This window comes from Alligator mississippiensis, chromosome 1, assembly GCF_030867095.1.
Source record: "Alligator mississippiensis isolate rAllMis1 chromosome 1, rAllMis1, whole genome shotgun sequence".
Lineage (NCBI taxonomy): Eukaryota > Metazoa > Chordata > Crocodylia > Alligatoridae > Alligator > Alligator mississippiensis.
In genome coordinates this window covers 291,648,714-291,670,455 of record NC_081824.1, presented here as the reverse complement: position 1 = coordinate 291,670,455, position 21,742 = coordinate 291,648,714, and the positions used below count along the sequence as shown (strand labels likewise).

The 21,742-nt window shown below is 46.8% G+C and overlaps 1 long non-coding RNA gene across 2 annotated transcripts in view; it reads left to right on the top strand.

Annotated features, from left to right (window-relative positions):
- The first annotated feature begins 2,991 nt into the window (after positions 1-2,991).
- The window catches only part of LOC132250145 (uncharacterized), a 52,606-nt gene continuing 33,855 nt past the window's right edge, over positions 2,992-21,742 (top strand). Inside the window, exons 1-2 of one of the 2 annotated variants that reach the window (XR_009461748.1) lie at positions 2,992-3,492; positions 5,349-5,473. This is a non-coding gene — a long non-coding RNA (uncharacterized LOC132250145). Of the gene's footprint in view, positions 3,493-3,541; positions 4,066-5,348; positions 5,474-21,742 lie in introns of those variants that run through there. The other variant, XR_009461746.1, reaches the window with a different exon arrangement.

Sequence of the window (21,742 nt, the reverse complement as noted above, 5' to 3'; positions counted from 1 at the left end):
AAATGCAAGTAGCAAATTTACTCATAGGTAGTAACTACACAGTAGAGCACCTGTAGATGCCTGACCAGGAGCAAATGTGCTCTCAGTCAGTCAGGCATCAGGGGGTGGAAGATTGCTCCCTGCCCCTGGGAGCAGCCTGATGCCAGGGTGGGCTCTGCCACTGGAGCCCAGCCCCTGCTCCATGATTGTGGGGCCGGGGCTGGGAGATCCTTATCTCCCAGTGCAAGCTCTGCAGTTGGGGGCTGGTGACAGGAGATCCTTCTCTCCCAGCCCAAGTCCACAGTCATGGGACCTGGGCTGGGAGATCCTTATCTCCCAGTGCCAGCTTCATGGTCGGGGGGTCAGCACTGAGAGATCCTTCTCTCCCAGTGACAGCTGTGCAATCATGGAGCTGGCACTGAGAAAGAAGGATCTCCCAGCATTAGCCCCATGATTGCAAAGCTGGTGCTGGGAGATCAGGATCTCCCAGCTGGGCCCCATGACCATGGACTTGGGCTGGGAAATAATCTCCCAGCACTGACCCCACAACCATGGAGCTGGTGCTAGGAGATAAGAATCTCCCAGCCAAGATTCCATGACCATGGGGCTTAGGCTGGGAGATAAGGATCTCCCAGCAGCAGCACTGCAACCACAGATATGGCAATGGGAAAAAAGGATCTCCCAGTCCGAGTCCCATGATCACTGAGTGGGGCCTAGGAGCTCCCTGCTGCTGGAGCAGGGGGACATTGTCCCTTCCTGGTTCTGGTCGTAGAGCCTGACCCCGCAGCAGGCAGCTCCCAGGGAGCAATGTCCCAGCCCCCACCAGGAGACAGCTGTCTCCCAGCCTCTGAGCTAGCACCCAGGGGGAGCTTAGAGCTTCCCCTGGCTGTTGCAGGGCTGCAGAGAGTGGAAGCAGTCTGTTGCTAGGAGCAGCAAATCTGCTCCCGCATCTCTGTACGTGTAGACACATGCCTGGGAGAGTTTGCTCCAGAGTAATTTACTCAAGCATAAACTGCTTCTGCATTATTTGTACTTGTAGACATGCCCAATATCTCTTTATTGCCTATATGGCCCCATCAATGAGCTCCAACTGGCTCAGCTCCAAATGAGGACTTTACCCCTTAAGGGAAAGAAAGAGAAGTGAAGTGCAGCAAGGCAGGCAGCTTTTCTAAGAGAAGACAGCATTTATTGGATAATTGAAGTGCAGCAGATAGAGCCTGTTAATCAGAATAGCTAACGCCAAACCTAAGTAGAAACCATGCTGGCATAGTGGGCTAAGCCTAGAAATCCATGTCCCTTTAGGGTTCATGTAGTCTTTCTCTAAGCTTGTTTTGGGGTCCAAGATGTGACCCTCCCTTTTGCAAGCCAGGTTCCAGTGCTGAATTTGTTTGTCTGCTGCCAGTCATTGAAGGAAATCACCAGGTATTGCTTGCATTGGCTGACTCGGGAGCTTCTTCCTTATACAAACTGATCTGTAGTACTTTTAATGGCCCTTCCTCTACTAACCCCAGCAGCTATGTGCAGTAACTGAAATTTCCCCCACCCTAAGGTGAAAGCTTCCTTTCCAAGCCTTGCAGGCTACAATCAAGTCCAAAAAACTGAGCCACACACAATTACATAAGATTTATTACAAAAGACTTTCACATTCTTTTCACAGAGAGATCATAAGATTTTACCACTTGCCTTATCTTTTTTTTTAATTTAGATCAAAACCTGAACATTTTTAAAATCTCCCTGAAAGAAAAGTCAGAAACAATTGGGTTGATCAAGATGGTTTACTTTTAATTTGTCTATATATTTTATTACAGTACTTAATATACATCAAAATAACATTTAGTCAAAGAAATAATTTCAAAACCAAAAATGGAATTAATACAGGTGCGCCGATAAAGATTTTCTTGGTCAATACCAACAGCTGATTGTTAAGCAACCACATCAGCCGATGCCAATTCGATAACTGATTTAAATAAACTTTTTTTTTGTTGTACACTTCAGCAGCTTCCTGCATCATATGCATCAGCATCCCAGCACTTAAAAATGGTGGGGGTGCTTTTAAGTGGAGCAGAGCTAAGCAGGGTGAGGGTGGATGTGGGCTACCCACTCTGGGCTCTTTGTTCTGCTGCCTTTGCCCCAGGAGCCCCATGTTAGCTATGTGCCCCCTACTCACCCAGTAGCAGGGGGCACAACTTGCTGCTCCCACTGCTGCCAGATGAGCAAGGGGCACACAGCTGGTGCAGGGGTCCCAAGGGAAAGGCAGCAGAGCAGAGAGCCCTGAGCACACAGCAGGCAGTTCATATCTTCCCTGTGCACAAATCTGGGGGGCACATGCCCCCCCATGCCTCCCCTGGGGGTGCACACAGTGGTGGAGAGCTGCCCCCCTGCACACCCCATGGATGAGCTGCCCATAGCTCCCTGCCCTGGCTCTGGGTCCCGCGCACTGCCCTGGCTGGGTAGTGTCCCCAGCCCCTGCCCCACTTCCTCTGTCACCATGGGGGCCTCAATCTACCCTCCCATGCCCATTCTCTCCCCTATGCTCCTTCCCCTCCATAGACTTACCTGCAGGGAGCTGCTCTCCACTCTGCCTGGCTGGATTCCTGGCCACATGCATGCGGGCAGCTGCACACATGCACATGATACCCCCTGCATCTCACTTCTGGCAGCCTGAAGCAGCACCCCCTTCAGGCTGGAACGCTGCCTGCCTGCCTGCAAGGGGAAACCTGCCATTTCCTGAGGGAACCCAGGCATCTGGGGGCCCCAACCCTGGGGGGGAGAGGGAACCCAGGTGTCCAGGGCCCTGGCCAGAAGGCATCATTATTGTAGTTGATAATGTTTACCAATGGCTAAAAAAAGCTGATAGCTGATAATGTCATTTCCCCTTTTATTGGTGCTGATCTGATGGGCAACTGATACATCAGTGCACCTCTAATAATTAGTTCTACAAATCCTGACAAGATTTCTTTTGACGTTAACTGATTTTTTGTCCTTTTTTATTCTTTTCTGAAACAAGATTTCAACAAAGTCACCATGATTTTGCCAGGCAGTTCAGCTTCCAAAACTTGCATTCTTTGATGGAAAATAGCTCTGTTGAGTTTTCTCACTAGTTCCAATTGTTATCATGTGCTGGCAGTCCCATGATTTAGGGAAGGTGATAGGCAGTGATAAGAAGGTTGCTCTGGGTCTCTTTTGATCCCTGACAGTTTAGTGTTTCAGGTGGTATTGTTGTTTTACATATAACACTGATGCATTTCTTGGCTTTGATAGGTGCATTTTAATAAATTAGAAAGTACAGAGCAGCTACCAGCACCCATTGTTGTTTTATCCTTCCTGTTACCTAGACTGCTCTGAGCAAAGTGCTAGTGGCTACTCTTACTCTGTATATTAAGGCTACCCCTTTACCTCACATGGCCAGATCTGCCTGTAGAAGCACAACAGTAGGAGTTGGAGAAGAATGCTGGTAGATAATGCCTTTGAGTCCCTAAGAACCCTACTTATTCTCTAGAGCTGTGTAACAGGGTAAGTCCTTTAAGAACGTTGAAAGGAAAATAAAGAACATATTATTTGTCCTCGAAGAGAGTGAAAAATCAGGAAAGAGCTAGCCTTATTCTTGGGAAGGCCCAGCCAGCAGCTGTGAGGGATCCTCTAAATAAGGCAGGGAACAGTGGGGTGTGTTAAGAGACCTCCCAAAAGGGGAGTGAGGAGACAGAGAATCAGGAAAGTCTGAGAGGGAATAATATTGTTGCTGGAAGGCTGCATGTGTGGAGTTAGAAAGGAAGGAACCATTTAGGAGGGGAGCAGTTTCTTTATGTTTGCTGGTTGTTCTTTCACTTTAAGAATAAATTCAGCTGAGGAGGCTGATTGTCCTGACCAGACTGAGAAGCAGAGCTTGGGTTCCCCACGGGTATGGGCATAGTCAGTTTTCCACTCTCTCCAAGGACAAATTCCCTGGAGAACTATAATGCCTGAAGCCCTGGTGAAGTAACCAGGTGAGCTGCAGCATCTGCAGCTACAACTCCAACTGCAGCCATGGAGGAAGCAAGAGGAACAGCAGTGGTTTTAAGTCATGACTGCAAGAGATGGGGCATATAGGTTAGTGCAATGCCATGACTGTGTTGAGGCAGGTGGGATCCCTATGAAGAGGGGCTAGAAGGTAACCTAGAGGCATCCTCTGAGACTTTTAAGAGTGCTGTGACCTGGCAGTGGTTTTAGAAGTTGTAGGCCATCACATTAGCCCTCTGCCTAGTAGGGAAGTCTCAGGCAGTTGACCATGAGAGCATAGCTGCCTTGGCAAGGGGTGGCAAGATTCTTAAGAATGATATATTGGACAACCTATTGCTTACAGAAGAGATAGGGAATGTTTCACCAGGGCTTGTGACCTTGAGTCATTGCCTCTTGATTCAATGTCTTTGGCCATGTGCAGACAAAATGGGGGGCGTGTGTGCATGACACTCTAAAGCAGGCTAAATGCTTTTGCACTGCTTTACTGGTGCTGGTGTTTGCGCACCTCGCTGGTGTATTGCGTGTTAATTCCAGCCGCTATAGGAAATTTGGCGGCATAATGCACTTTAAATGACTTGGGGTGCAGCAAGTCCTCTGAGGAGTTTTAGTTTGCTGCCCCTACAGCTGCGGAGCAAAGCAGTGGGCTCTGTGCAGCTAAGGGGCTCTGCAGGAAGCCCTGCAGGCAGCCTAGCAGCAGCTTGGGAAGGCAGGCTCTGCCCAAGAAAAGCAACAAGCCTAATTTTTTTTTTTTCTCCCCCCGCCCCGAACCTGCCTGAGTTGTGTGGGGGCTCGGTGCTTCCCTCTGTGGCTGTGCTGCCCTCCGGGTGCTTGCAGTTGGGTGCCACCTGGGGAGGGCTGCCGCTGCCCCGGAGGGAAGCACCAGCCCCACCCCTCAGCCCAGGGACTGCTCTGCCTGCTGGCAGCTTGCTCTCCCCTCCCTGCCACTGGAAAGGCAGGTAAGTGTGGGATGCGTGCACAACATATGGGGGTGGGGGGTTACTTTGCCCTAAATTGAAGCGGTGGGTTTAAAAACCCACCATTTCAATTTAGAGTCCTCATTTCTTCTACACCCCCCCCAAAGACTGAAGGTGGAGGGAGACATGGTCAAATATAGTGGACCTAGTAGCCTTGAAATAATTTTGTTATATATTTCTGGCAGTTCCTAAGGAATGGGTCTGTCCCATCAGGTGTCTGGCCTGACCTGGGTGATTCATCTCAGAACTTAATGGATACTGCAGGAGCCTGTCCAGGATGCAGATAAGCCTAAGACCTACAAGGAGGAGGAGGCAGGAGGCTTGGTTTTAAGAGTGGCTCAGATTCTGATGTGAACCCAGTGGAGAAGACTGACATTTCTTATTTGGCTTTATTTGAAGGAAGAAGCGACACCAGTACAAAGGCCCTCCAGATGGACTATAGTTTTGCCCACCCATCGCCACTGCTGCCACTGCCCTGGGTTAAGCCCAGCCCCTAATGCAGCCCAACTGGATCAGGACAGGAGGTAGAGGCAATGGCGGGTGGAGAATGGGGGGAATGGGAGGGGAGGGAACTGGGAGTCAAGTGGAAGGGGGGGACATGCCTCTGAGCACAGAGGGGGAAGGGAAGGAGGGAATTCTTTCCTCCTTTGAGGATTTAACATCCCTGGCTGCTACTCCTGCCACATGGTTATAACACTGCATTCCCTTGGACCCCTTCATACTGCTGTGTCCCCTTGGATCTGCCCTTAGACATGTGAGTCTGAAGTCAAGCAGAAGGTAGGGCAGGGTGGCACCTTAGAGACTAAACCTGATTCAGAGAGGCCTGAGCTTTTTGTAAGCAACAGCCTACTTCATCGGGTGCTATGAATAGACCTTTCAGGCCATTCGTAACATCTAACAAAGCAAGTTATTGCCTAAAAAAGCCCAGGTGTCTCTGAAACAGTTAATCCCTAAGGTTGTACCCTGCCCTACCTTCTACCCAACAACAGGTCACATTATTGCTAGAGCTCTCAGGGTATTACCAATATTTTATCTCGTAGTTTTCATGATTAGTAGCCCCTCATGGACCTTGTGTGCAGCATAGCACCTACAGAAGGTATGATGATCTCTTGCGTGACCTGCTGGTTCACAGGCTATATTACATGTCAGTCTGTGTGCGTGCAGTCCATTTATAGAGTCTTATGAAGTAGTTAGCTGCCTACAAAAAGCTTGTGCCTCTGTGAACTAGGTAGTCTCTGAGGTGCCACACTGTCCTACCTTATACCATTCTAAAAAATTCAACTTGTTTTCTGATTGCTAGTTTCTTAAAATGACTCTTTTGACCACTGATGATAAGATTTATTATATCTGAGGGTAATCTAAGCTCATAATAAGTTTCAAGATGGAACACAGATCCTAGGATCTCTTGGAAAATAACAATTTAGAACATATGTTACACTTTTATAATACTCTCATGTAAACAAAGGACAGTAAGACATGGGTCTGATCCAAATCCCACTGAAGCTGGTGTAAAAGATTTTATTGTTTTCAACAGATTTTACACCAAGTCCCAGGTAGCAACATGGAATAGATAATCGTAGAATAACAGAGGATACATTGAAATGATAGGCTGTATGATTGTGGGGTAGATATTGAAAAAATGCATGTGCATACATGAAAAAATATAATGAATAATAAATAATGTACATATTTTTAAAAAATGGGGAACCTACTAATGTCCATGAAATCAATGGTGGCACTCTGATTAGTTTTAGACTCAATAAAATACCAGTAATAAAATCATAGCCTTTGTCATTTGCTGGGTGGTGGCAGAGACCTGTCCCTCAATAAGGTTGTATTGTTCTGCTGGGAGAAAAGAAGGGCTGTTGCTGCCATAGGGGAGCTGTGTGTGCAGGACATGAGTTTTGATGGCAGAACTACATAGTGTTGACCACACGCCTGTGCACACTCTGTGCCATTGTCCAGGTTTGTTGATATCTCTAGTTTGGGTTATGCAGTCTGGATCTCTCAGAGTCTGCCTGTTATCTACACTCCCTTGTCTTTCTCTATGTCAGGGTTTTGGCACGAATCCAATCTTTGATGTTGTCTGTTCTCTACTGTATTGTTTCTTTTTGCCATTGGCCTAATGGTCTCACAAACATCTTCCATTGTTCATTGTTTTGTACTTCATAGGGACTTCACATATTCCTTTCACAACTTTGCAGACGCTTCTTGAATGTCCTAGTGTTTTAGGTTATCATTTGCTAAACCGCCTAGCATATTGCTTTCACAGTGTCTAGAGCAGCGGTTCCCAAACTGTGGGTCATGACCCCACATGGGGTCAAAACATCAGTGATTGGGGTTGTGGGGGTGGAGGCTGTGGGTTGGGAGTGAGGGGCCATGCTTAGGAATTGGGGTCATGCTGAGGAAATGGGGCTGTAAATGGGGTCATGCTGAAGAAAAGTTTGGGAAGCAGTAGTCTAGAGCCTGAGACATACTCTGGCAGGGTAGAGTTTATGGTCACTGCAATAATGAAGTCTCCACACAATTTTCCTAAAGATCAGTGCTACAAAAATCTTTTTCCCCCTCAAGTACTTTTGGTAATGAATTAAAATACAGTTTCCTCTTTGTCTCCATCCCCCTTCCCCCTCCCTGCAATACTGAGACCTATAAATGAAACACAGGGCACGTCTACATGAGCCGCTTTACCGCGCAGTTGACCAATTGACTGTGCAGTAAGGTGTTACCATCTATACATGCCAACACTTACTGCACAGTCAATTAGTCAACTGCAGGGTTAATCTGCTACCTGTAAATGCAGGTAGCAAATTTAACTGTGCAGTAGTGACTGCACAGTAGCCCATGTGTAGACAGGTGACCAGGAGCAAATGTGCTCCTGGTCAGCCTGGGCAAGAGGGGGTGGGAGAACAATCCTATCCCTCGAGAGCTGCCTGCTGCTGGGACAGGCTCTGAGCTTGGAGCTTGGGCCGAGACAATGTCCCCTGTCCTGGCAGGAGGCAGCTCTCAGCCTCAGCTCTGTGATCAGAGAGGGGGCTGGGAGACTGCTTCTTGTCCCTGGGAGCTGCCTACTGATGGGGTGAGCTCCAAGTGCAGAGCCTGGTTGGGACAGTGCCCTCTGGCCTGGCAGCAGGCAGCTCCCAGCCCCGGGTCCACAGTCAGAGCTAGGAGCTGAGCAGTGTGGGGACCAGATCCCTCTGCCTCCCCAACCTCACCCCAGCCCTGTGGGGCTCCTGGCTCCCCACAGGAGTGGGGAGATAAGCAGCACCGGGACTGGCGAGTTACCAGTAGGGCAAGTAGTGAGCCCCCAGCTGGGTGGGGAATCCCTGCCCAGCCAGGGGCCCACTGCTACCTGCTTCCCTGGTGGGACAGCTTCTGGCTAGCCCTGGCTGAGCAGGAAATCCTCACCCAGCTGGGGGCTCACTGCTGGCTGCCCCACTTATGGATCGGAGCAGGGGGCTGGGAAGAGTCCCCTCCGCTGCAAGTCTTTTCTAGCCCCATGTCTTAATTGCTAGACCTGCAGGGAGGGGGAGAGTCTTCCCAGCCCCCTGCTCCAATTGCCCAATTGGGGTATGGGGCTGAGGAACAATTTCTGGGGCGGGGTTCAGCCCAGAGCTGGGTGGGACCTGCTCCAGATGAGGACAGGTCCTGACCAGCCATGGGGAAGACCTGCTGGGCGCAGAGCTTGTCCCCATGTACACAGGGTGGGAGAGCTCTGCAGCAGCAGCTCTCCTACCCCATGCACATCAGGACCCTTCCTGAGGAGCATGGGGCCAGCTGTCTCCTGGCCTCATGCTCCTTTCCAGCCCCTGGGCTAGCACCCAGGGGGAGTCTGGAGCTGCAGGTGGGCAGAGCAGGGTGGGAGCAAATCTGCTCCCAAGAGGAAGTATTTTTACTGTGCAGTAAGCCTACTTCAAATTAATTGCGTGTGTAGACATGACTACTGATTTGTAAACAGAACTTTACTCCTTTGTTTCTATACCTTTTTTTTTTTTTTTACTGACCTGGTTTTAACAACTGAGTCAGTGCAACAACTGCTATACCTCTACATAGTACCATAATGTATTGCTTACTTCTCTTTTCTCTGGCTATCTAAGTTTAAATTCCTTTAGGTTTAATGTGAGGAATTGGAGTTGAGGCAAAGGGGGACTTTTAAAGCCAATTGTTTGAAGGTGTCATTTTCTAACTAATAGTTTGGAAAGCCTTTGACCAGATGACCATTAAAGGCTCATTTAACTTCCTGTATTAGCCATTTATGGTAAATTGAAAACTTTCAAACTTTTTTTTGTAAGGTCTGCAGTGTAGGATAGAGGGGATCGTGGGGGAAAAATGTTTAAGCATTGTTAAAAATGCAGTTAGCTCAGTTTTTAAAAGGACATGGAGAAAATCATTTTACATACAGATCCAAAGAAATGTGTGATGCTCACTTCTAGGTTTTGCTGCTCAGAGTCTGATGAGTTCCCTGCAAGAGAAGGCTCCCACACCAGCCATAGGCTTGGACACAGATAAAGTCTCTCTCTATTTGCATATGGGAACTAAGATATTAGTCACGCTGCCAGAAAGCCTGAAGCTCAGATTTTTCAGATTCTTTACAGGGTTATTTTAAATGCCACACCCCTCTTTCTTTTAATTTGTAGCAAAATATATTTTCCAAGCCACTTGGATTTTATTTAGCAGGACAATGGTGTTCCTTACTGAGCCTGAAAAAGAGGGATGAGCTGTAATGAAATGGGCAACGTCTTGTGTGCATATTGTTTGGAGGCAGAATAACAAGTTATTGGGAGCTTTAGTCTGCACTGGAAAAACTCAGGAGGATTTTTTCCCTATTGTATTTACAGACCAGTAAGTTATGTTTTCTCAGGTGCTTAGCAAACATTATATTTGTTGTAAGTTATATGCAAGTATCATGTAACAAATAGTAACATGACAAATGTGAAGTCATTTTATCCTTGGATAAAAATGGTGGATCAACTACAAAGAAGTTGCTCATTGAAGCAGAAACTTGTTTGTGGCACAAAAGTATCTCATGATAATTTTGACCTGTGGCCAGTTAGCGTGTTATGATCTGTCATGCAATACATAATAACATGCAACAAATTTAACAGTTGCCAGGGACCTTTTAGGAAACAGGGAATTTTTAAAAATCTTTTGGTAGGAGTCAAGTCATGATTTTGCTAGAATTACAAGATAAGTGTCCAGAGCAGGGTCTGGGTCTGGACACATGTACATTGTTTCAAAAGGGCAGCAGCTGGTGCTTCTCAAATCTTTGTGTGTGGACAAGGCAGGAGTGATACACATGTGGCAAAACTTCTCTAACTTTAACACTGTTTGAAGCAGTGTTTAAAGTTGAAGCAGTTTTGCCACGCATGCATCATTTCTGGCCTGTCTGTATATTAACCATTAGAATGTATTGTTCTAATTCTAACAATTAGACTATTCGTGTGTAGACGAAACGAGGGGCATGTGTTCATGGCACTTTAAAGTGGGCTAAATGCTTTTGCACCACTTCAATGGTGTCTGTGTTTGCACATGTCAGTGGTGTATTGTGCATTAATTATAGCTGCTGTAGCAAATTTGGCAGCATAATGCACCTTAGATGACTTGGGGCGCAGCAAACTAAAACTCCTCTGAGGAGCAAAGCACCGGGCTCCGTGCAGGTCAGGAGCCCTGCAGGAAGCCCTGCAGGCAGCCTGGCAGCAGCCCAACAAGGCAGGTTCTGCCCAAGAGAGGGAAAAAAAAAAAGGTGGCAAGCATGATCTCTTTCCCCCAACCTGGGTTTGCTCTGGTCTAGCTCTGCTATGGCAAGCCTACTGGTTCCTGCACCCTAGCTTTCCTGGTTCCTGACCCTGTCTTATACTGAACTTCATCTTTGGATTTCCCTGTGGATTTGTTTCCTGGTTCCTGGCCCTGGTTTGGTTCTGCTTTTGGATTTCACCCTGTGGACTATCCCCAGATCCTGGCCCTGGACTGTGTTATGGGCTCTGCCCCTAGATTTTCCTCTGGATTTGGTAATATAACTTCTGTACTCTGACCCAGCTCTAGGCCCCTGCTTTCCTTCAGTGACCTAACCATTATGCAAGACAGCCTACATCCCAGTTCCTTACAGCACTGTCTGCCCCGCTTTTGAAATGGCTCCAGGTGTACATGTGTCCATATGTTCTGAAAATCCAAGGGTTGGTCTATACCACGTCAGTACTAGGTCTCAAGGAGAATAAGCTAGAGGCCAGGGAAAGACATTATACACAAACCAGTTTAAGTGATCAGAAACTGGTTTAAACCTGTAATGGAACTGGCTGAAACTGGTTTGAGAGAAACCTGGTTGAATGTAGTATCAGACTTAACTTTTTTGGGTCAAACTAGTTTATGCAATGTCTGTCCCAAACCCCTTCCTGGTTTAAGTTAAATCAGAATCCTCCAGAATCCCAGATGCTTTGCTGAGTGGGGCTGTGCTCTTTACTCCAGCCCAGCAGGGCTAGCCCCTCCCCTCTGCTCCCTGGCTGGAGCTCCAGCAGAGACAGCAGGCATAGCAGTGTCTGCCTGGCTTCCTCCTGCTCCCCAGTTTCTCCACCACTCCCTGCTCAAGCAGGGATTCCCCCCTCCCATCTGCCTTACATAGACACCTCTCAGCATTATCTAGCATACCACAAGCTGGCTATGGTCTGTGCATGGGAGATGGGACAAAGGCAGACAGGACAGTGTCAGCTTAAGGCTTTTTGGAGCTAATCAGCAGGTATCTGGGTATGTTATACAGAACACCCAAGGGGATCGAGTAGGGGGGACCTACCTATTGCTGCTGCCACTGTCTCTGGTTGAGCCTGGCTCCCCACACAGTGTAGCTGGAAAGGGGCAGGAGCAGCTTTGGAGTTTTCCCTAACCCCAAGGAAGCCAGAGACAGCTGGGATAGTGTTTGTAGCAGGTAGAGGGTGGGAATAGGAGGGGAGGTATCACTGGGCACAGAGGGGAAGGAAAGGGAAAAGGAACATGTACCTGCTTCAGGGGCTTAAAAAAAGTCCCCAGCTACTGCTCCTGTGGTGTGGTCTGGAATGGGGGATGCAGCTGTGGCACTGCACCCCTTCTGGATCCACCCCTCACTAGGATACAGCAGCTCTGCACCCCTTCTGTACAGCCAGGCACTCATGAGGGAAGCTGGCACAAGGGAGGAAAACAGGTGCGTAATCCTGACTCCCTTGCATGTGCACAATGAGCCACAACCTGGCCCATGGTGTTGGAGACTTTAATATTTCCAGACTTCCTGATTTTTAGGGATTACTAACTACAACTGTAGAACAGGTTCTTGGGAATGCCTGACAAAGGGTGTTTGTACCCAAAGCTTGCAAAGAAGAATTTTTCCAAATATTTTAGTTGGTCTGATTAAAAAATATTGGATTTACCCAAAGAACCTTGTCTGCCTACATCCTCAAAGCAACACGCTACAACCCATGCCCCATTTAAATCAAAACATTCTTGTGACCCCGTTAACTCCACTTAAATCTTTTATTTTGTTCTTGCAGGGAGTCTGAGGAATTTTATTATGCTTCTATGTGAACTTCATCAGAAACATCATGCTATTGCCTACGTAGTGTTTAATAAATATAGCTTTCTACCATATTGCCAGACCCTGCATTCATTAGGTCAGTCCGTCTGTCAGCCCTGTTTGAATAACTCTTTAAGAATTTTTCATAAAAAATAATAAAATTATGAACAGTTCACCCCCCTTCCACACAGGGCATATCAGTGCTGTTTTCCTCAGTCCACACCCTCTCACCAGAGCTCTTATGAGTCTCTTTCTTATGATGTCAAACATGTCATCTTCACCGTGGTATACCAGATAAAATGACCCTGCCTCCAGCTCCTGACCTGAAACTTACTCCAGGTGAAAAGATCATACCAAAAAATCTATATGGATGTTCTTTGCAATCACTCATCTTCAGAAATCTTTAAAACTCTTTATGTTACCAGTTGCTGATTTTACTTGACATCCATTTTGAGCAAGGTAACCTTATTCCACTAGGTAATTCTATGCCTTTCTGTTTCTGAAAGCAAGCTGAACTATTTCTAGGGTCATGGCTCAGAGCTGTGTCTGCAGTGAACTCTGACTGAGGTCATGCATTTAGTCTTAAGTCTGCCTACAACTGAATGGACATTACACTGACCCCTGGTAGAGGAACCAGCACTGAAAATACTGCCCTCCCTAATTAATACTAACTTGTTCTGATCTTCATATTGGCCAGTTACCATAGCAGATGTCAAGGGCAACTAGGGCAGATGGTCTTGAACCCTGTCCTGCTACCCAGTTTGATGCCTTGAGATGTACAGACTCTCGCTTACAGGTATTTTTTTTTTGTTTGTTTTCCACTGATATTTAATATCATCATTGAGCCAATAATGTCTTAGAGTGCCTGTACCTACAGAGAAAAATGACTAACAGAAAAGATACAGAAAACCCATCATATTCAGATCAGATCTGGAAGGAAGTTTAATGCTAACCAACTGTGTTTTATCTCATTAATTTTCATGCAGCCCCAAAATAACACTGAAAGTACAGAACAGGAAGACATTTTATTTTAGCAGCAATGGTGATAGTACGTAGAAGCTAATGACCATATTAGCATTGTGTTAAAGGTAAGGATGGTAGCACTACTCATTATTAAGGTTGCCTGAAGCTTCTCCATTATTCACTGCTGTTTCCCATGGCTTATAACATTGCTAAACGTTAACTGTAGGGATATCATTTTCCATACTGGATTACTGCCTCAGGAAGATCTTTTTCCTCCCTCAATCATAATGGTTTGGTTGTTTCTGAGAACAAGCCTAAATGAAAAGTTGCTGAACAACATTTTAATCTCTGAAGAGTTCTAGTGGCCTGAAGATTTGGAGGAGGGACTTGAAATGTGACAGCAGGCTGGCTAGCCTTAGACTTCTAAGGAAAGGGGTTTGTCACCCCCAGACTGTTGATGTGCACCCTGCCCTTCTTCCCAGAGCCCTTGCCACTACCACCACTGCCTTCAGACTCCTCACTGCCATTACAGTGGCTATGGCAGCTGCCCCTATGCCCTGGGTTGGATCTGGCCCAAAAGGAGCCCTATGAGAGTGGGTTTGACACACCTGTGATACAGAAATCATGACTTGCATTTAACTTGGTTTCATATCCTCTGCTCTGCTAAAGGGATAGTGACTCTTCTCACTCAGATTACTTTTACCCTGGTGTAACTTCTGTGGTGCCAACAGAGTTATTTTGATTGCTATGAATGTGAATGCAGAATCAGGTACTCTACTGTTACAGTGCAGGGCTCATACATATGCCACTCCAGATAATTGTGTTGATTTTTCACAAAAGCCTGTAATGGTGAAGAGTGATGTTTTTAAAGACTTAACAAAATACCTATGCACATCCCCATAGTACTTATTAAACTACGTGGAAACAAAGATTAAATAGCAAAAGAGTATAACAGCTGGGAAAATCACAGGAATGAATATCATTACATGCATCTGGTTTGCCATAAGCCCTTAATAAGGCTAGAAATTATAAACATACAGTGAAGAGATTAAGAAAACACTGAAAAACATTCTGCATAAAGATCCATAGAGTGAAACACTGATTTATCCTGAGTATGTTATACAGTGCCTATCTGGACCTATCATAAAGAGATGCTTGATGGTCTATGCAATAAGCTGGGAATGCCAAGCTTCCTTCACCACAGAGGTCACGTGTAAATAATAGAGCTGTGCAAAATTTTGACGGATGTGTCGTTTCAAAGGTGTTCTGATGCATTTCGAGCTCAAAACACCGAAACCAAAACAAAACGCAAGGCTTTGAAACTAAATGTTTCTAAAATTTCAAAGAGTTTCAAGTTTTGGAGCCGGGTTTGCAGAGAAATACAAACTAAGGAGAGGGAGGGGAAAGGGGGGAAGGACTGCTCTTGTGTTGACATGTGTAGCTAGCCAGTGACTGTGATCCTTCCCTGAAATCCCTTCCAATCCCAGTGCTCTGCGGGAGGGATGGGGAAGGAGCATAAAAGCATTGTTTGAAACGAGTTTTGTCAGCTGTGCCTTTGTCAGCTTACTGAGCTGTGTCCTCCAGCAGGATCAGGATCATCAGAAAGGCTCTCACTTCCTACTTGCTAGTCTGTTCCTAGCAAGTGGGCTCCAATCCTTTCCGAAATACCCTAATACCCTTTCCTAATCCATTCCTTTCAATTTATTCCTCCCCCAAATCCTCTTTTTGTTTTTGTTGTTCTCTGTAGTTCTTTCTCCACGTAAAAGAAATCTGTGTTTCCCCAAACTTAGATGCAGCCTCTTTCCAACACCTAGTAGCCATGCCGCTTCTGCTGCTAGTGGCACCAAGGAGATGGGAGCAGTGTCTGCAACCCCTCCAATAACGCCTGCCATAATAACAACAACCCCAAGCACCACCACCATGACAACAACAAGCAGCACCAGCATTACAGTCTCTTCCACCCCAATTTCAATTCCCAGCCTGAGCCTTCTAGTGTCAGAGGAAGAGCTGGATCTGGATCTGGATCTGAGTGCCATAGCAAGGGAAATTCTGGGGAAGGAGGGGGAATCCTTTGAGTTTGTGCTCCACATCCCTCAGGTTTCCCCTAGAGCCTTGTCTTCTTCCCAGAAGGCACTTTGGAGGTGGCTGAGGTAGAGGTTGTGAAGGCAAGTGACTCAGCTGAGTCTGCTTCTCCTGATGCTGTGCCTCTGCCTGCTGAGGAGAAGGAAACAGCAGCATCTGCACATGCACCTGCACCCTAGAAGCGAGGGGGTAGTGTGGTCTAGGATCATTTTGATCTGGCAGATGATCCCACATATGATACCTGCCTGCACTGCCAAGCCAAAACCAGCCGTGGCAAGAGAGCAAAATGTATGAGCGCTACAGCTGCTGCTGCATCTCTGCAGGCAGCACCCCCTTGCTCTTGCTCCTCCTCAGCCTGGCACCAGTAGGAACGTGCCCAAAAAGAAGTCCCGCTCTCGCTTGAAAGCCCCCGTCCCCCCCAAAGCAGAGGCAGGCCACCCTGGAACAGTGGGGAAAAGGCGGACACACAGGGGGGACATGTTCTCAAGGTGAGCAAGGTCACCCAGGGCATTGGGGAGATGCTTGCTCTGGATGGCCATCCCTTCTCCTTTCTTGAGCAGCCAGGGTTCAGGTGGCTCATGGCGCTTGTGGCCCCATCATACAAAGTGCCCGCAGGCACCAGCTTCGGCAAGACGGTGGTGCCCTCCCTGCATGAGGCATGCAGGGAGTACTTGAGGGAGGAGCTGTGCAAGGCAGGCCTGCAGGTGGCCTTACACTTCCCCTCAGACATCTGTAGCAGCTGAGGTGGAGATCACGCCTACCTCTCCCTCACAGGGCACTGGAGCGATCAGTCAAGCCATGAGTTTTTGTATCCAGGAGGTTCATAAAGTGAAGTTCATAGGCTCATCTGTGAAAAGTGGTTTGTAAATTCCCTTTGATAATCAGGCCTGACAGATTGGAGACGGGTAGTTGGGTGTTCTTGTCTTTGATAGATTTTTGGTGTGCGCTCATTCTGGTGCAGTTTTTTCTTGGTGTCTCCTACGTATTTTCCATCAGGTCAGATTGCCCCAAAGAACCTTGTCTGCCATGTCCTTTAGACCAACACAGCTACAACCTACACTCCTAGCACCTGTCCCTGGTCAGTTGACCAGAAGGAGGCAGGACCCTGGGCACATCTAAGTCCCAGGGCTGGGGCTGGCAGGGATAGTTCCCTGGCAGCTGCTGGAGAAGAAACTCCTGCAGGAAAGGTAAGACAGGCTCTGTGACAGTTTGGCTGCCTGAGATGCTAGTGCTACTGTGCTGCTGTGCTTGTTATTTAAAGTGGTGGACTGGCCTGAGGCTGTAGGAGAGGAGGAGACCTCATTGGAGCACACTACCGTGTCATGTAGAGGCCTCAGCATCAGTGAGGGTGCAGCGACGGGCATAGAGAGCCCAGCAACAATAGAAGGTAGAGTGAGACGAAGACCTAATTACAGGGACGATATCAATATACTATCTATGAGGCATAGGGCATGGTAAGGGATGGTTGGAGCCACACATCTAGCCCATAAGGTTTAAGGTGTCCCTCAGGCACCTACTTAGAGTGGGTCCCAGCAAGGAGTCCAAGAACCTACAGGGTCCATTAGGACTGTGACTGAGCTGAAGCTCGAGTGCAGCCTCCCTATCTATTATCTTTTCTAACAGGACGTGGTGGCAGGTGAGAAGAGAAGGTGCCTGCAGGGTGGAGCTGGCACAGTCACAGGGCCCTAGGGGTATCAGGGACATCTCTAGGGACCCTACTCCATGACAAAGTGCAGTTCCCAGAAACCCCTGCACCTATCTTCTTGAAACTTAGCAGGCTTCATGGTCTCAGGAGGGGCTACGATCACTGTTTTCATCCGAATCAGGCAAGAAATGACAAAGTTATAGGTATTTTCATGATTCCCCATTATAGCCAATGGGCGAAATGCCAAAATGTGTCGAAACAGCGAAACAGTTCAGGCAAAATGAAACAGAACAGTGCTTCAGAACAGTGAAATTAAACACTGTCCCTTTGAAATGGCGAATCTGAAATCGAAATGAAACATTGCCATTTTGCACAACCCTAGTGAATAAACAGTTCAGCCCAGAATCTCAAAGGTACTCAGGTTCCTAACTCTTGTTGATTTGGAAGTTACAGAGCTAAACATCTTTGAGGATCTACATCCAGATGAAATTGATACAGAGAGCACCAAGCAGTTTACTGCTGCTTTTTGTCACTATCACATCTAGGGTTGTCAACTTTTCACAACTTTCTACCAAGATAGGCCCATACCACCAACCCCCTTGCCCACAAAGTGACTGGGGAAGCTGGCCAGGACTTGCTAAATGGATAGTGACTCTTCTCACTCAGCTGTACCATCTCAAGGGACCATGTAGCATCCATTCTGCTTCTGCTGCAAACCAGGGAGGAATTATGCCCCTTTGGGGCACTTTGCCCCTCAGGAACAGGCTTTAACTTCTAGCCAAAAGAAAGTGAAGGGTGACTGTTGTTTAGAAAACCAATCTGCAGGGTTTACATCAATCACAACAAAGCTCTGTGACCCAAATTCTCAATCACACAAAGGCCTCTTTGCACTGCTCTGTGACTGTCACCTTTACAACCCCCTCATTTGGCAGAGAGCAGGGCAGCGTGGCATCTCATAGATCAGTGGTGCTCACAGACCAAGGGCTGCATGTGCATAGCTCTCTGAGCTCGCCAGCTGCTTGGCGCAAGCTTCTATGGGAGCCATTGCTTTTGTGGGGCTCTGGAGCCCACTGGGTGAGTGCCACCACTGTTTGCCCTCCTATTTCCCCTGCTGCTAAATTCAGCAGAGGAGACAAGTATGGGGGACAGGGGACAAACAGCACCAGTGTTCCTCCCTGGGCTTTGGAGCCCTGAAAAAGCAGTGGCTCTGGCAGGACTCTGCACTGTCCAGCTGGTGAGCTCAGAGAGCTCACTGTGTATGTGTGCAGCACAGCTGAAGGAGGGGGAGGGGATAGCCACATCGCTTTCCTGGATCCGCCTATGCTCAGTAGCAGACTGGTGTGAGGACCTGGTGTGAGGTGACAGCGTTCCCACAGGCTTTGTGGAAAGTTGAGCACTGCTGTTATTAACTCGTTCAGACAGGCATGAGCTTTCATAGGGTACAGCCCACTTAGAGTCATAGCATCTGACAAAATAGGCTGTAGTCTGTAAAAGCTCATGCCTCTCTGAACAAATTAGTCTATAACAGGTGCCACTTTGCCTTGCCTTCTGCCTAACTTCAGACTAAGATGGATAACCCTCTTCATGGGTTGATTGCCATTAGCTGAGAATCATACAGGTTTCTTACATAGTGCATGAAACCTGATGAGGACACCAGAACAAGCCTGGAAATCCTGCTTTTTCTGAGGCTTGATCAACCTATTTGAACCTCACGTGGAAAAGAACAAAAACCAATGGTGGTGGACTTGGAATAGGGCTAACATGTCCAGAGTGACTGGAGAGAAAGCTGAACTTTTGGATGGAGCGCAATGAGGAATGGTAAGCACTAGACAGGAGAACAAGGTCAAGGAATGGACAAAGGTCTCTAAATGAGACCTTAAAACTCAGGGTTGTATGTACTCTGGATGGATACTGAAGATCTAATTGCATGCTTTCTAAGCATAGGGCCAAGTTTTGGTACCTGTAGGCATAATTTCTATTCTTCTACCACTATTTTGTTTACCAGGTGTGAAGTCTACTTTTTTTGGCTGATTGCTGTTTTCCCCCCAAAAGAGACTGTTTTCTAATTGTGCTTTCTGTGTGAGGTTTGGGAAAGCCTTGGAGAACCCTTTAGGATAAAAGTTGCTACCCAAAAAACAGAATCACTATATTTCTCATATTAGTAATAGTTATCAAAAGCTGCATTCATGTACTGGAAAATCCTGAAGGTCTTCCAGCTGGAAAAATGCTATTTCATGCTATTGTTTGTACCATTGATAGGATCAGATCAAGTATGTCAAAGTTTTGTTCTATACTGTTTGTAAAAATAATTCATTTTACTGAACTATATTGGTTTCTATATATGGCACCACAAAGAAAGGCCCAGATTCCTTGGGCAACTGTTTTTTTATTGTTTATCTTCTTACTAGCGAATTGCAAATCAAGAATGATGGGGGGTGGGGTGGCAGGCGGGGTCGGAGGGGTGAGGGAAGCTTCCTAACCCTAGCCCTAACCCTAACCCCCCTTCCCACACCGCCGTTGCCTCCCAGGAGCAGGGAGGGGAAAGCTTGACCCTCTGTCCCCCTCGGCCAGCACCGCATGCCGCTGCCACCACCTTCAAGGAGCAGGGCCAGAGAAGGAGGTGAAGCCAGTGGTGCTGGCCTCACTCCCCACCCCTCCACTCCATCCCCTCCATTCCCACCATCACAGCGGCACTCCACCGCCTCCAGGGAGCAGGGGTGGGCGGGTGAGGCCAGCACTGGCCTCACTCCCCCACTTCGTCCCCTCCATCCCTACCATCATGGGAGCGTTCTACCACACTGCCACTGTCACCTCCTCTCCGTAACAATCTCGGAGCACTCTGATTGGCTGTTTCAGTAACCAATCAGGGTGCTTCAAGAGTGTTACGGACAGACAGACAGACTAAGCCCTTTATTACATTAGAATTAATTTAATTGTTTTTATTACTTTAGTTTTATGAGCTGTCCTGAACTCTTTTAGGGAGGGCAGTATAGAAATAAAATAAAATAAATGCATTTGATTGCAAAGATGTATTAACAAGATAAAAGGAAAGTTTGCTTGTAAGACTTAAATTCCCAATATACTTACTAGTTTTTAGGTACTGAAATCAAAAGTATATACCGATGTAGACAGCTCTGAAAATCTCCTGTTGCTTGACCATAAGTATCTCTATTTTGATTGATTGAGATTTATGACAGGTCAGTTTCCCAGGTGCTTCTTAATTTTTTTAATGGTTGGTTTATTTGGTTGGGCAGTTCTTTAATATTTGTAAATTTGAACTGCTTTGGTAGTCCATTTTCTTGTTTATGCTATGAATCAATTTTTAACAAACTCTGAAGTCTCTTTGAAATAACCATGTGATTTTAGAACCTGTTTTGTCCAGCCTATTTTTTAGCCTTAGATTTAGCAATATGTCCTGATTAGAAAACAGGGATCTCACTAAAGCAGCCAGCACAGGTAATTATTTTGTTCTTGCCTAGTAGATCTCCTAAAGTAATTGTTTCCAATAAAAGCCACCTATTACAGTATCCAGGCTAGCTAATACTGCTAATTGTGGGGTTATGATGCAAGGATCCCTTGCTAGGAAAAAAGAACCTTCCAATATGTTCAGCAATTTTATCCCTTTCTGAGAAGGCCTAGCAAGTGGTTCTTATGCTGGGATACTGAGCTACAACAGAGCATAAAAGCACCAAAGGCAAAACAGCCAAGGGGAGTACAGGCACAATCAACTCCTCAATATCCAGCTGTCCAAGCTTCTAAGTTAAGGAAGCTGATTGCCTCCAATATATCCTTTACAGACCTCCCAAGATATTAAGAGATACTCCAGGGAAATAGAGTATACAAGGAGTACGCTAATACATTTCCCTGAATTTTCAAACAAACTTAACTTATTGCACACCTAGCAAATCCCATAATTTTTGGGATAGTTTTTGTTTAAATTAGATGGAAATACATTTAATTTGAGTCTCTCTGGACTGTTACTCCTTTCTCCGTATGTCAATTAATGGTCACCATCACAGTTTGATTTACAGTGTATTCATCTCACAAGACTGCTGTTAGTGTTTAGGTGAGAAGAGTGTCTATTTTTCTGTTCTGCCTTTAAGCAAGTCACTGATCCCCAAGGCTATAAAGGGTGTACCTTCACTGACAAATCTTCTGTGGTTACCATCCTTGTATTTTGTGTGAAAGTTAATCTAAAATAGTGGTACACGACCTGTGGCCCATGGGGCCATGTCATCCATCCCACAGGGCCTCCACATAGGTCCAGAAATTTGGCAGTAGGGCAGTGGTGACAACAATTTGCTGCATCCTTTGGCAATTGCCACAGCAGTTAACACTGTCACATTCCCCAGCCAACACATTTATGGACCTCTGGGGAACCCTGCAAGCCGGATGACATTCAGAGTCAGACTGGCATGCAGGGTCAGTCCACAGCTGGATCCAGAGCACAAGGACTGGCCAGTGCACACTGCACAGGGCCAGCCCTCCATGCCAGATAACACCTGCATCCCAAACCCGGGCTTGACCTTAACTTTTATGGGAAGGAAACATGGTAAGATATCCTAAAAGAAA